Source organism: Trachinotus anak, unplaced genomic scaffold (assembly GCF_046630095.1).
Source record: "Trachinotus anak isolate AG129_WGS33_773 ecotype Australia unplaced genomic scaffold, CSIRO_AGI_Tana_v1 ptg000003l, whole genome shotgun sequence".
In the NCBI taxonomy this organism is placed as follows: Eukaryota; Metazoa; Chordata; class Actinopteri; order Carangiformes; family Carangidae; genus Trachinotus; species Trachinotus anak.
The window spans coordinates 19,796,683-19,808,791 of record NW_027273854.1 but is presented as its reverse complement, the minus strand read 5'-3'; the positions used below and the strand labels follow the sequence as shown (position 1 = coordinate 19,808,791).

The 12,109-nt window shown below is 46.4% G+C and overlaps 5 non-coding genes and 1 pseudogene across 5 annotated transcripts; all 6 read left to right on the top strand.

Annotated features, from left to right (window-relative positions):
- The first annotated feature begins 5,567 nt into the window (after positions 1-5,567).
- On the top strand, positions 5,568-5,741 carry LOC139619701 (U2 spliceosomal RNA; annotated as a pseudogene).
- A 395-nt stretch (positions 5,742-6,136) lies between these two features.
- LOC139619297 (U5 spliceosomal RNA) lies at positions 6,137-6,249 on the top strand. The gene has a single exon (XR_011690299.1). It is a non-coding gene; the product is annotated as a U5 spliceosomal RNA (small nuclear RNA).
- A 166-nt stretch (positions 6,250-6,415) lies between these two features.
- Positions 6,416-6,607, top strand: LOC139619590 (U2 spliceosomal RNA). The gene has a single exon (XR_011690581.1). It is a non-coding gene; the product is annotated as a U2 spliceosomal RNA (small nuclear RNA).
- Positions 6,608-7,006: 399 nt separating this feature from the next.
- LOC139618881 (U5 spliceosomal RNA) lies at positions 7,007-7,121 on the top strand. Its single transcript, XR_011689887.1, has one exon. It is a non-coding gene; the product is annotated as a U5 spliceosomal RNA (small nuclear RNA).
- Positions 7,122-7,285: 164 nt separating this feature from the next.
- On the top strand, positions 7,286-7,477 carry LOC139619684 (U2 spliceosomal RNA). Its single transcript, XR_011690656.1, has one exon. It is a non-coding gene; the product is annotated as a U2 spliceosomal RNA (small nuclear RNA).
- Positions 7,478-7,864: 387 nt separating this feature from the next.
- LOC139618880 (U5 spliceosomal RNA) lies at positions 7,865-7,979 on the top strand. The gene has a single exon (XR_011689886.1). It is a non-coding gene; the product is annotated as a U5 spliceosomal RNA (small nuclear RNA).
- The last annotated feature ends 4,130 nt before the right edge of the window (positions 7,980-12,109 follow it).

Genomic DNA, 12,109 nt, shown 5'->3' with positions numbered 1-12,109 from the left:
GGCTAAGACTGCGGTCGCCTCCTTTTGATGGTTAAATTCTTGCCTGTTGTGGCTCTGAGTTAAACCAGCTCTTGGGAGGAAATTGTCTACATTCCTTGTTTAAAGTTGTGCAACTTTTCTGTGGTTGCATATCTTAAACAAATAGGAATTCATTGGCCCAGAGAATCTCTTACCTGCGCTCTGCCGGATTCAACACCTTGTCCAGGCCAAAACTTGAAAAGGTAAGTACGTTTTTAGATTTTTTTCCTTTTTATATTTTTAATTGTATTTACTTATTTATTGTTCATTGTTTTTTTGTCCATTGTAAGTTTTTTACTGATTTTAGATCCTTTTAGCTTGTGGTGCCTCCACCATGTCGGCCACCCATGCCAACATGCGGAGGCACCACAGCGTCCGTTTTAAGTTTAAAGAAAAGGATGGAAAGCTCCTGGAGATGTCAAGGCTAGATTTCTCCAGGAAGCTAATCCAACAGGCTTTGAAATTCACAGCAAACGATTTGAATTGTATTTTGACCCTACCATTAAATAAAGGTTTTGATGTAAGCTTCCAGTCTGCGGCTATCTTGAGAGAATTTTGGACAAGATTTGAGTCTGTGAAACCCCAGTTTTCTGCATTTGTTGTTGAAAAACTGACTGATAATGCATTGAAAACAGTCATTGTCAGAATGTTTAATGAGACAGTGAATGCAGAAGACATTTGTATATGGCTGGGGAGATACTGCACTGTTAAAGGCCAGGCTACCAAAGTGAGAGATGAGGACGGCATCTGGAATTGCGCTTGGAGGGTCCCCATTCAACAATGGCAGGACCCCCAGGGCTTCCAAGGCCTGAAACATCTGCCGTCAATGATAGTTCTGGGTGAAAACAGGGGCTACATCCACTACCAAGGTCAGCCCAAGCTCTGCCGCAAGTGCGGTGAGCATGGGCACCTGGTAGAAGCGTGCACAAAAACCTTTTGCGGAAAGTGTAGAGAAATTGGGCACACTTTTGAGGAGTGCACCAATGGCAGGAAGTGCAACCTTTGTGGAGAAACAAATCATCTCTTCAGAGCTTGCCCCAAATCGTTTGCCAACAAACTAAAGGCAGCAAAAGCCAATGAACAAAATGGAGGACAAAAAGAAAAAGAGCAGGTTGAAGAGGCTGGGCAGGAAAATTCAAATCTCCCGCCAGATACTGTGATTGGAGAGGAGGGATCATGTGAGGCGGGAGAGGGGGAGGGGCCTGCAACAGCCCCATCAATGGAGAGTGGAGAGGAGGATGGGGAGATGCAGGAAGTGGGCGGAGCTAGTTCAGAAATGGAAGATTTTCAACCACCTGAAAATAGTGAGGATGCCCCCCTCCCCGATGCCCAGCAAACAAAGAGACTTGCATCGGAATTGTCCTCTGAGTCTCCTGTAGCCTCAGAGAAGAGGGGAAGAGTTGGGACTCTCTCAGACAGTTCATCTGTGGAGGAGCCCAGAGTCTTCCCCTCCAATTCACCAAATGAAGTCTCTTTCCTGACAGTAGCTCTACAATCAACCCCTAAGGACTCCAAGCTAAATGCAGCCTTGCGTCAAAGGCCAACCCCCAGAGTCCGACGGGGGAATGGAGCTCAACTCCCTCCTTCATCACCTGTTGAAGTGAAGGAGGAGCCCCGTTCACAAGAAATAGTCTAACTGCCTTTTTTTTTAAAAAAAAAAGATATTTTAGCATCTTAAACCTCTATTTAGTGTTTTTAAAATTTCATACCTGTTGTTTTTAATCATACTCATGACACTCACCTTCTCAACCATCAATGTGAGAAGTGTGAAGTCGAGAGTTAGAGCCCAGAGTGTTTTATCCTTTCTTAATTCTACAAAGTCAGATGTGTTTTTAATGCAGGAATGTGGCATACCGTTTTTAAAACACTACCGACAGTGGGAGGAGATGTGGCCACAGACATCGATATGGAGCGGATCAAACCAAAATAAGAACGATGGAGTGGCCATTTTAATAAAAAACCCTCAGGTTCTGGTGAAGGGTAGCACTGTGGTGAGAGACGGTAGGGCACTTTTAGCACACTTGACCTTTATGGGACAGGATTTTAACCTTCTCAATATTTATGGCTTTAACGACAAAAATGACAGGTATGACCTTTTAGAAGACCTGCAGTCCCACATGCTAGGGAGAGTGCCATTAGTTTTAGGAGGTGATTTTAACTGTATTTTAAGTCGAAAAGATAGAAAAAGAACAGGGGAAGATTTTAAAATTGACAAAACATCGGTTTTATTACAGGGCATATGCAGGGATTTTAAACTACAAGACTGTTTTAAAACCATGCATCCCAGAGAGGAGGGCTTCACCTGGTTCAGTGGTGATGGCACCAGAGCCTCTCGCATAGATTTTATTTTCTCACGGGACTGCCCGCCGACCGATGCTAGATTGACCCCTGTTTTCTTTTCTGACCACCTGATGCTCTCCTGCACCCTTTCACTCTCTTCAGGTGTGACTTTTGGAAGTGGTCTGTGGAAACTCAACTGCTCCCTGCTTGAAGATCAACATCTAGTTCAGCAGTACAGGGAGCAGTACCGAGAGTGGCAGACCCTTCAAGACATGTACGATACACGAGCACACTGGTGGGAGATGGTGAAGGGAAAGACCCAGACTTTTTTCAGACAGGCAGGCAAAAAAAGAAAGGGCAAGGAGAACAGACGCATGATGGGACTGCAGAAGCGACTACAGCGCTATTTTAACCTCAACCAAAATGGAATGGATTTTAATGAAGAAATTACAGAAATCAAATCAGAGATGTCGGTTTTAGCTGAAATTAAAAGCAAGGGTGTCATTTTAAGGAGCAGGGAACGGGAAATAGAGGAGGGTGAGAAGTGCACCAGGTATTTTTTTAAGAAAATTGTTAGTAAAGGGGGGACCATTTTAAAACTAAAAAAGGAAAACGGGTGCATAACAGAGAATATCGAAGAAATTAAACAGATTGTGGAAAATTTTTACGTAGAATTGTATAAAGAAAAGCCCATTAGAATAGACACCATGAATGAAGTTTTAAAATCCATCGATAAAAAAGTAAAAGACAGTGTGCTTTTAACCCAAGATTTTACCATTCTAGAGTTAAATAAATGTTTGTCAAGTTTTAAAAAAGGGAAGTCCCCAGGACAGGATGGACTTCCCTTGGAATTTTATTTGACCTTTTGGGACATTTTAGCACCTGATTTGATCGATGTTTTTAAAGACTTTGAGCACCTAGACCGACTTCCTGACAGTTTTAGAGTAGGGATAGTGACTCTACTGCACAAAAACAAAGACAAGACCGACCTGATGAACTGGAGACCTATCGCACTTTTAAACCTTGATTGTAAACTTTTTAGCAAACTTTTAGCCTCACGTATGTCCTTGTTTTTAAAGGGGGTGATTCACCCGGATCAAGGCTGTGCCATCCCAGGGAGGAAGATCACCGACAGCCTGGTACTGATCCGAGACACCATCTGTTACGCGAGAGACAGAAACATCCGGCTAGTAGTCCTAAATTTAGATTTTGAGAAAGCCTTCGATCGGGTCTCGCACCAGTACCTTTTCAAGGTACTGCAAAAAATGGGGTTCCCAGAAAGGTTTCTAGCTTGGGTGGGATTGCTGTATCGGGACATTACCAGCAAATTTGTGATTAACGGGCATTTGACAAAAGCAGTCGATATTAACTGCGGTGTCCGTCAGGGTTGTCCGTTATCTGCCCTCCTATACATAACATGTATAGAACCGCTGGCACAGATCTTGAGAAGGGATCAACGAATCAATGGGTTGGGAGTACCGGGGAGCGGGGGACTGGACACCAAGTGTATTTTATACATGGACGACGTGAACATTTTATGCACCGACCTTTTATCCGTCAACAGGACGCTGGACTTGACTGACTGGTTTGGACAGGCTTCTGGGTCAAAGTTGAACAAAAACAAGACCCAAGCCCAATTTTATGGACCGTGGACAGCGACTGAGATGACAGGACTCCCTTTGACTGTGACCCAGACTGACCAAAAAATACTGGGGATCAAATTTGACAGGGAGGGAGAAGGAACAACAAATTGGCCAGACGTGGTAGGGAAAGTAAAACAAAGACTAGGATATTGGGGACTTAGAGGACTGACTATTGAAGGAAAGGTTTTAATCATCAAAGCGGTGATTTTACCTTTGCTTTTACTCATCAGTTCTGTTTTTATCCCACCTAGGAGAGTGCTTTTAGATCTGGAGCGAGCCATCTTTTATTTCCTGTGGGGCTCCAAGTGGGAGAGACTGAGGAGGGAGGTCATGAAAAGGCCAAAAGAGAAAGGAGGAAAAGGAGTGCCTGACCTGTACTTGTTTTTAGGAAGCCGATACACCGCACTACACCTCAAACAAGCCACAGACCCATCCGGAAACCCCAAAACTACAGCCATGACACGTTTCTGGATGGGATCGTACCTCAGACGATTGAAGATTTTACCTACAGATCTTAAAGTACCCGTGTCTTTTAGCCTGCCACCAGCCTATGCTTTTATCCCGACGTTTTTAAAGCATTTTAAACTGGAGCAGGAGGAGCTGCATATTTTAACCAACCACCGTTCTCTGATCTCTGTTGTGCAGGAGCAGGAGCCAGTGAGTCCAGTGCGCGGGCTCGCATTTGGCGAGCCCTCAACAGTTTGGCGCAACGTGAACCATTCCGCTCTTCCAAACAGACTCCGGGACCTGTCATGGATGGTGGCTCATGAGATTCTCCCAGTCAGGTCCGTCATGCACTCCCGGGGCATGTCAACACGCTCAACCTGCCCCCGACCCGGTTGTGGCGCGCCAGAGTCGGTGAGGCATTTGCTCTGGGAGTGCAGCGCTGCCGTAGACCAGTGGGCAATGGCCGGCTCCTTGCAATTCCCGTACTTGCCAGCAAGGGAGGTCCTTACAGCACAACTGGTGCTCTATGGGGTGAGCCAAAAAACACTGAAGAAAGATGACTTTGCCCAGATGTGGCTCACCCTAGCCGCCATCAAAGACGCCATATGGACCTCCAGAAACTTGCTGGTAAGGAAGCACATGCAGATCCCCCCCGTGGCTGTGATCCGGATGGCTGTAGGCGGCAGGCCTAGGACACAGCCACAAAGAAGCATCGCCTCTGTGCCCATTCGGACGAAGGAGCCGGAGCCACACATGAAAAGGTCAAAGCAGCGGCGGCCTGGCTCTCCGGGTGAGGCAGGTGGGAAGGAGCAACAGGGTGAGGATCTCCTCTGAGCACCACGACAGGATCCCGAGAGACCAAATGTTTGGGGGAGCGGAATGAGTGACCCTGGGTAGGGACTCACTCTGCTCCTGCACAAAATTAGAAAGAAGAGAAGTTTTAAACCAATGCACTCCCTTTTAAAGATTTGGGACACTCCATGGTTTTCATTTGTGAGATGGATTTTATGTTTGACAACATGTAAAACCCCTTGAAATATTTGTTTTTAATGTTTTAAAAAAAAAACAAACAAACAAACAATGGTTTTACAACTATTTATCATAGTGTTGTGATTATAATGTACCCTTTGTATCTCAAGATGTAAACCTTCTTTGAAAAAACTTGAAATGAGTGTCAATAAATCTTTTCGAAAGAAAAATCTGTTCTTATCAGTTTAATATCTGATATGTCCTCTACCCGAGGACAAACATATTAAACGGATTTTTAGAACTGGGAGCTGAAAAAGGGGCTTGCTCCGTTCACTCCACGCATCGACCTGGCATTGCAGTGCCGCCGGGAACGGTGCACCCTTCTCTGGCCGTGTGGAAAAGCAAGCAAGCAAGCAAGCAAGCAAACAATGACGCAAACGTACAGTTTCAAATGCCCCTCTGGCAGTGGCTGGAGGAAGGTGAGTCAACCTGCCCCACAGCTGATATCCCTCACGCGCCCTGGAAGGGCTGCTAGCCTCCAATCAACCCCGCATTTTCCCTGTATTTTGGTCCCCGGGGGCCTGCAAGCGCCTGATAACTTGAGAAATTTGTGGGGATTGCATGTTGAGGCCCAGACACTTTTCTCCACAGCCCGATTGGCTAGAGCCCGTGACAACATGGGGAGGGGGCGGGGATTTGGCAAGCTAAGAGAAGGCTACCGTGAGGGCGGTGACTGGGACCAATGGGGTCCTCGGCCGCTCTTGAGGAGAGGCCTGTACTGACTCTGGTTTCTCTTCATCACGCACAAGTCTTTCGCCTTTTACTAAAGACTTCCGTGGAGAGGAACACCAATGAGTTTAAGCTATTTTTGGCAGGCTCTGCCGTATGGCTGAACCCTTTGAGTTTGTGAAAAGTCAAACAGCTGTCGAGGTCAGGAATGGGGAGGTGGGCAGAGGTGGTGAAAAGCAGCCATTGCTCCGCTCATGTCAAAAGCAGCCAACCGCGACCAGCGAGATTTGTGCCAAGAGCCTGGCTGGAACGCCAGACACTTTGGGCCCATCGCTTCTCGGCCTTTTGGCTAAGATCAAGTGTAGTATCTGTTCTTATCAGTTTAATATCTGATATGTCCTCTACCCGAGGACGAACATATTAAACGGATTTTTAGAACTGGGAGCTGAAAAAGGGGCTTGCTCCGTTCACTCCACGCATCGACCTGGCATTGCAGTGCCGCCGGGAACGGTGCACCCTTCTCTGGCCGTGTGGAAAAGCAAGCAAGCAAGCAAGCAAGCAAGCAAACAATGACGCAAACGTACAGTTTCAAATGCCCCTCTGGCAGTGGCTGGAGGAAGGTGAGTCAACCTGCCCCACAGCTGATATCCCTCACGCGCCCTGGAAGGGCTGCTAGCCTCCAATCAACCCCGCATTTTCCCTGTATTTTGGTCCCCGGGGGCCTGCAAGCGCCTGATAACTTGAGAAATTTGTGGGGATTGCATGTTGAGGCCCAGACACTTTTCTCCACAGCCCGATTGGCTAGAGCCCGTGACAACATGGGGAGGGGGCGGGGATTTGGCAAGCTAAGAGAAGGCTACCGTGAGGGCGGTGACTGGGACCAATGGGGTCCTCGGCCGCTCTTGAGGAGAGGCCTGTACTGACTCTGGTTTCTCTTCATCACGCACAAGTCTTTCGCCTTTTACTAAAGACTTCCGTGGAGAGGAACACCAATGAGTTTAAGCTATTTTTGGCAGGCTCTGCCGTATGGCTGAGCCCTTTGAGTTTGTGAAAAGTCAAACAGCTGTCGAGGTCAGGAATGGGGAGGTGGGCGGAGGTGGTGAAAAGCAGCCATTGCTCCGCTCATGTCAAAAGCAGCCAACCGCGACCAGCGAGATTTGTGCCAAGAGCCTGGCTGGAACGCCAGACACTTTGGGCCCATCGCTTCTCGGCCTTTTGGCTAAGATCAAGTGTAGTATCTGTTCTTATCAGTTTAATATCTGATATGTCCTCTACCCGAGGACAAACATATTAAACGGATTTTTAGAACTGGGAGCTGAAAAAGGGGCTTGCCCCGTTCACTCCACGCATCGACCTGGCATTGCAGTGCCGCCGGGAACGGTGCACCCTTCTCTGGCCGTGTGGAAAAGCAAGCAAGCAAGCAAGCAATGACGCAAACGTACAGTTTCAAATGCCCCTCTGGCAGTGGCTGGAGGAAGGTGAGTCAACCTGCCCCACAGCTGATATCCCTCACGCGCCCTGGAAGGGCTGCTAGCCTCCAATCAACCCCGCATTTTCCCTGTATTTTGGTCCCCGGGGGCCTGCAAGCGCCTGATAACTTGAGAAATTTGTGGGGATTGCATGTTGAGGCCCAGACACTTTTCTCCACAGCCCGATTGGCTAGAGCCCGTGACAACATGGGGAGGGGGCGGGGATTTGGCAAGCTAAGAGAAGGCTACCGTGAGGGCGGTGACTGGGACCAATGGGGTCCTCGGCCGCTCTTGAGGAGAGGCCTGTACTGACTCTGGTTTCTCTTCATCACGCACAAGTCTTTCGCCTTTTACTAAAGACTTCCGTGGAGAGGAACACCAATGAGTTTAAGCTATTTTTGGCAGGCTCTGCCGTATGGCTGAGCCCTTTGAGTTTGTGAAAAGTCAAACAGCTGTCGAGGTCAGGAATGGGGAGGTGGGCGGAGGTGGTGAAAAGCAGCCATTGCTCCGCTCATGTCAAAAGCAGCCAACCGCGACCAGCGAGATTTGTGCCAAGAGCCTGGCTGGAACGCCAGACACTTTGGGCCCATCGCTTCTCGGCCTTTTGGCTAAGACTGCGGTCGCCTCCTTTTGATGGTTAAATTCTTGCCTGTTGTGGCTCTGAGTTAAACCAGCTCTTGGGAGGAAATTGTCTACATTCCTTGTTTAAAGTTGTGCAACTTTTCTGTAGTTGCATATCTTAAACAAATAGGAATTCATTGGCCCAGAGAATCTCTTACCTGAGCTCTGCCGGATTCAACACCTTGTCCAGGCCAAAACTTGAAAAGGTAAGTACGTTTTTAGATTTTTTTCCTTTTTTATATTTTTAATTGTATTTACTTATTTATTGTTCATTGTTTTTTTGTCCATTGTAAGTTTTTTACTGATTTTAGATCCTTTTAGCTTGTGGTGCCTCCACCATGTCGGCCACCCATGCCAACATGCGGAGGCACCACAGCGTCCGTTTTAAGTTTAAAGAAAAGGATGGAAAGCTCCTGGAGATGTCAAGGCTAGATTTCTCCAGGAAGCTAATCCAACAGGCTTTGAAATTCACAGCAAACGATTTGAATTGTATTTTGACCCTACCATTAAACAAAGGTTTTGATGTAAGCTTCCAGTCTGCGGCTATCTTGAGAGAATTTTGGACAAGATTTGAGTCTGTGAAACCCCAGTTTTCTGCATTTGTTGTTGAAAAACTGACTGATAATGCATTGAAAACAGTCATTGTCAGAATGTTTAATGAGACAGTGAATGCAGAAGACATTTGTATATGGCTGGGGAGATACTGCACTGTTAAAGGCCAGGCTACCAAAGTGAGAGATGAGGACGGCATCTGGAATTGCGCTTGGAGGGTCCCCATTCAACAATGGCAGGACCCCCAGGGCTTCCAAGGCCTGAAACATCTGCCGTCAATGATAGTTCTGGGTGAAAACAGGGGCTACATCCACTACCAAGGTCAGCCCAAGCTCTGCCGCAAGTGTGGTGAGCATGGGCACCTGGTAGAAGCGTGCACAAAAACCTTTTGCGGAAAGTGTAGAGAAATTGGGCACACTTTTGAGGAGTGCACCAATGGCAGGAAGTGCAACCTTTGTGGAGAAACAAATCATCTCTTCAGAGCTTGCCCCAAATCGTTTGCCAACAAACTAAAGGCAGCAAAAGCCAATGAACAAAATGGAGGACAAAAAGAAAAAGAGCAGGTTGAAGAGGCTGGGCAGGAAAATTCAAATCTCCCGCCAGATACTGTGATTGGAGAGGAGGGATCATGTGAGGCGGGAGAGGGGGAGGGGCCTGCAACAGCCCCATCAATGGAGAGTGGAGAGGAGGATGGGGAGATGCAGGAAGTGGGCGGAGCTAGTTCAGAAATGGAAGATTTTCAACCACCTGAAAATAGTGAGGATGCCCCCCTCCCCGATGCCCAGCAAACAAAGAGACTTGCATCGGAATTGTCCTCTGAGTCTCCTGTAGCCTCAGAGAAGAGGGGAAGAGTTGGGACTCTCTCAGACAGTTCATCTGTGGAGGAGCCCAGAGTCTTCCCCTCCAATTCACCAAATGAAGTCTCTTTTCTGACAGTAGCTCTACAATCAACCCCTAAGGACTCCAAGCTAAATGCAGCCTTGCGTCAAAGGCCAACCCCCAGAGTCCGACGGGGGAATGGAGCTCAACTCCCTCCTTCATCACCTGTTGAAGTGAAGGAGGAGCCCCGTTCACAAGAAATAGTCTAACTGCCTTTTTTTAAAAAAAAAAAAAGATATTTTAGCATCTTAAACCTCTATTTAGTGTTTTTAAAATTTCATACCTGTTGTTTTTAATCATACTCATGACACTCACCTTCTCAACCATCAATGTGAGAAGTGTGAAGTCGAGAGTTAGAGCCCAGAGTGTTTTATCCTTTCTTAATTCTACAAAGTCAGATGTGTTTTTAATGCAGGAATGTGGCATACCGTTTTTAAAACACTACCGACAGTGGGAGGAGATGTGGCCACAGACATCGATATGGAGCGGATCAAACCAAAATAAGAACGATGGAGTGGCCATTTTAATAAAAAACCCTCAGGTTCTGGTGAAGGGTAGCACTGTGGTGAGAGACGGTAGGGCACTTTTAGCACACTTGACCTTTATGGGACAGGATTTTAACCTTCTCAATATTTATGGCTTTAACGACAAAAATGACAGGTATGACCTTTTAGAAGACCTGCAGTCCCACATGCTAGGGAGAGTGCCATTAGTTTTAGGAGGTGATTTTAACTGTATTTTAAGTCGAAAAGATAGAAAAAGAACAGGGGAAGATTTTAAAATTGACAAAACATCGGTTTTATTACAGGGCATATGCAGGGATTTTAAACTACAAGACTGTTTTAAAACCATGCATCCCAGAGAGGAGGGCTTCACCTGGTTCAGTGGTGATGGCACCAGAGCCTCTCGCATAGATTTTATTTTCACACGGGACTGCCCGCCGACCGATGCTAGATTGACCCCTGTTTTCTTTTCTGACCACCTGATGCTCTCCTGCACCCTTTCACTCTCTTCAGGTGTGACTTTTGGAAGTGGTCTGTGGAAACTCAACTGCTCCCTGCTTGAAGATCAACATCTAGTTCAGCAGTACAGGGAGCAGTACCGAGAGTGGCAGACCCTTCAAGACATGTACGATACACGAGCACACTGGTGGGAGATGGTGAAGGGAAAGACCCAGACTTTTTTCAGACAGGCAGGCAAAAAAAGAAAGGGCAAGGAGAACAGACGCATGATGGGACTGCAGAAGCGACTACAGCGCTATTTTAACCTCAACCAAAATGGAATGGATTTTAATGAAGAAATTAGAGAAATCAAATCAGAGATGTCGGTTTTAGCTGAAATTAAAAGCAAGGGTGTCATTTTAAGGAGCAGGGAACGGGAAATAGAGGAGGGTGAGAAGTGCACCAGGTATTTTTTTAAGAAAATTGTTAGTAAAGGGGGGACCATTTTAAAACTAAAAAAGGAAAACGGGTGCATAACAGAGAATATCGAAGAAATTAAACAGATTGTGGAAAATTTTTACGTAGAATTGTATAAAGAAAAGCCCATTAGAATAGACACCATGAATGAAGTTTTAAAATCCATCGATAAAAAAGTAAAAGACAGTGTGCTTTTAACCCAAGATTTTACCATTCTAGAGTTAAATAAATGTTTGTCAAGTTTTAAAAAAGGGAAGTCCCCAGGACAGGATGGACTTCCCTTGGAATTTTATTTGACCTTTTGGGACATTTTAGCACCTGATTTGATCGATGTTTTTAAAGACTTTGAGCACCTAGACCGACTTCCTGACAGTTTTAGAGTAGGGATAGTGACTCTACTGCACAAAAACAAAGACAAGACCGACCTGATGAACTGGAGACCTATCGCACTTTTAAACCTTGATTGTAAACTTTTTAGCAAACTTTTAGCCTCACGTATGTCCTTGTTTTTAAAGGGGGTGATTCACCCGGATCAAGGCTGTGCCATCCCAGGGAGGAAGATCACCGACAGCCTGGTACTGATCCGAGACACCATCTGTTACGCGAGAGACAGAAACATCCGGCTAGTAGTCCTAAATTTAGATTTTGAGAAAGCCTTCGATCGGGTCTCGCACCAGTACCTTTTCAAGGTACTGCAAAAAATGGGGTTCCCAGAAAGGTTTCTAGCTTGGGTGGGATTGCTGTATCGGGACATTACCAGCAAATTTGTGATTAACGGGCATTTGACAAAAGCAGTCGATATTAACTGCGGTGTCCGTCAGGGTTGTCCGTTATCTGCCCTCCTATACATAACATGTATAGAACCGCTGGCACAGATCTTGAGAAGGGATCAACGAATCAATGGGTTGGGAGTACCGGGGAGCGGGGGACTGGACACCAAGTGTATTTTATACATGGACGACGTGAACATTTTATGCACCGACCTTTTATCCGTCAACAGGACGCTGGACTTGACTGACTGGTTTGGACAGGCTTCTGGGTCAAAGTTGAACAAAAACAAGACCCAAGCCCAATTTTATGGACC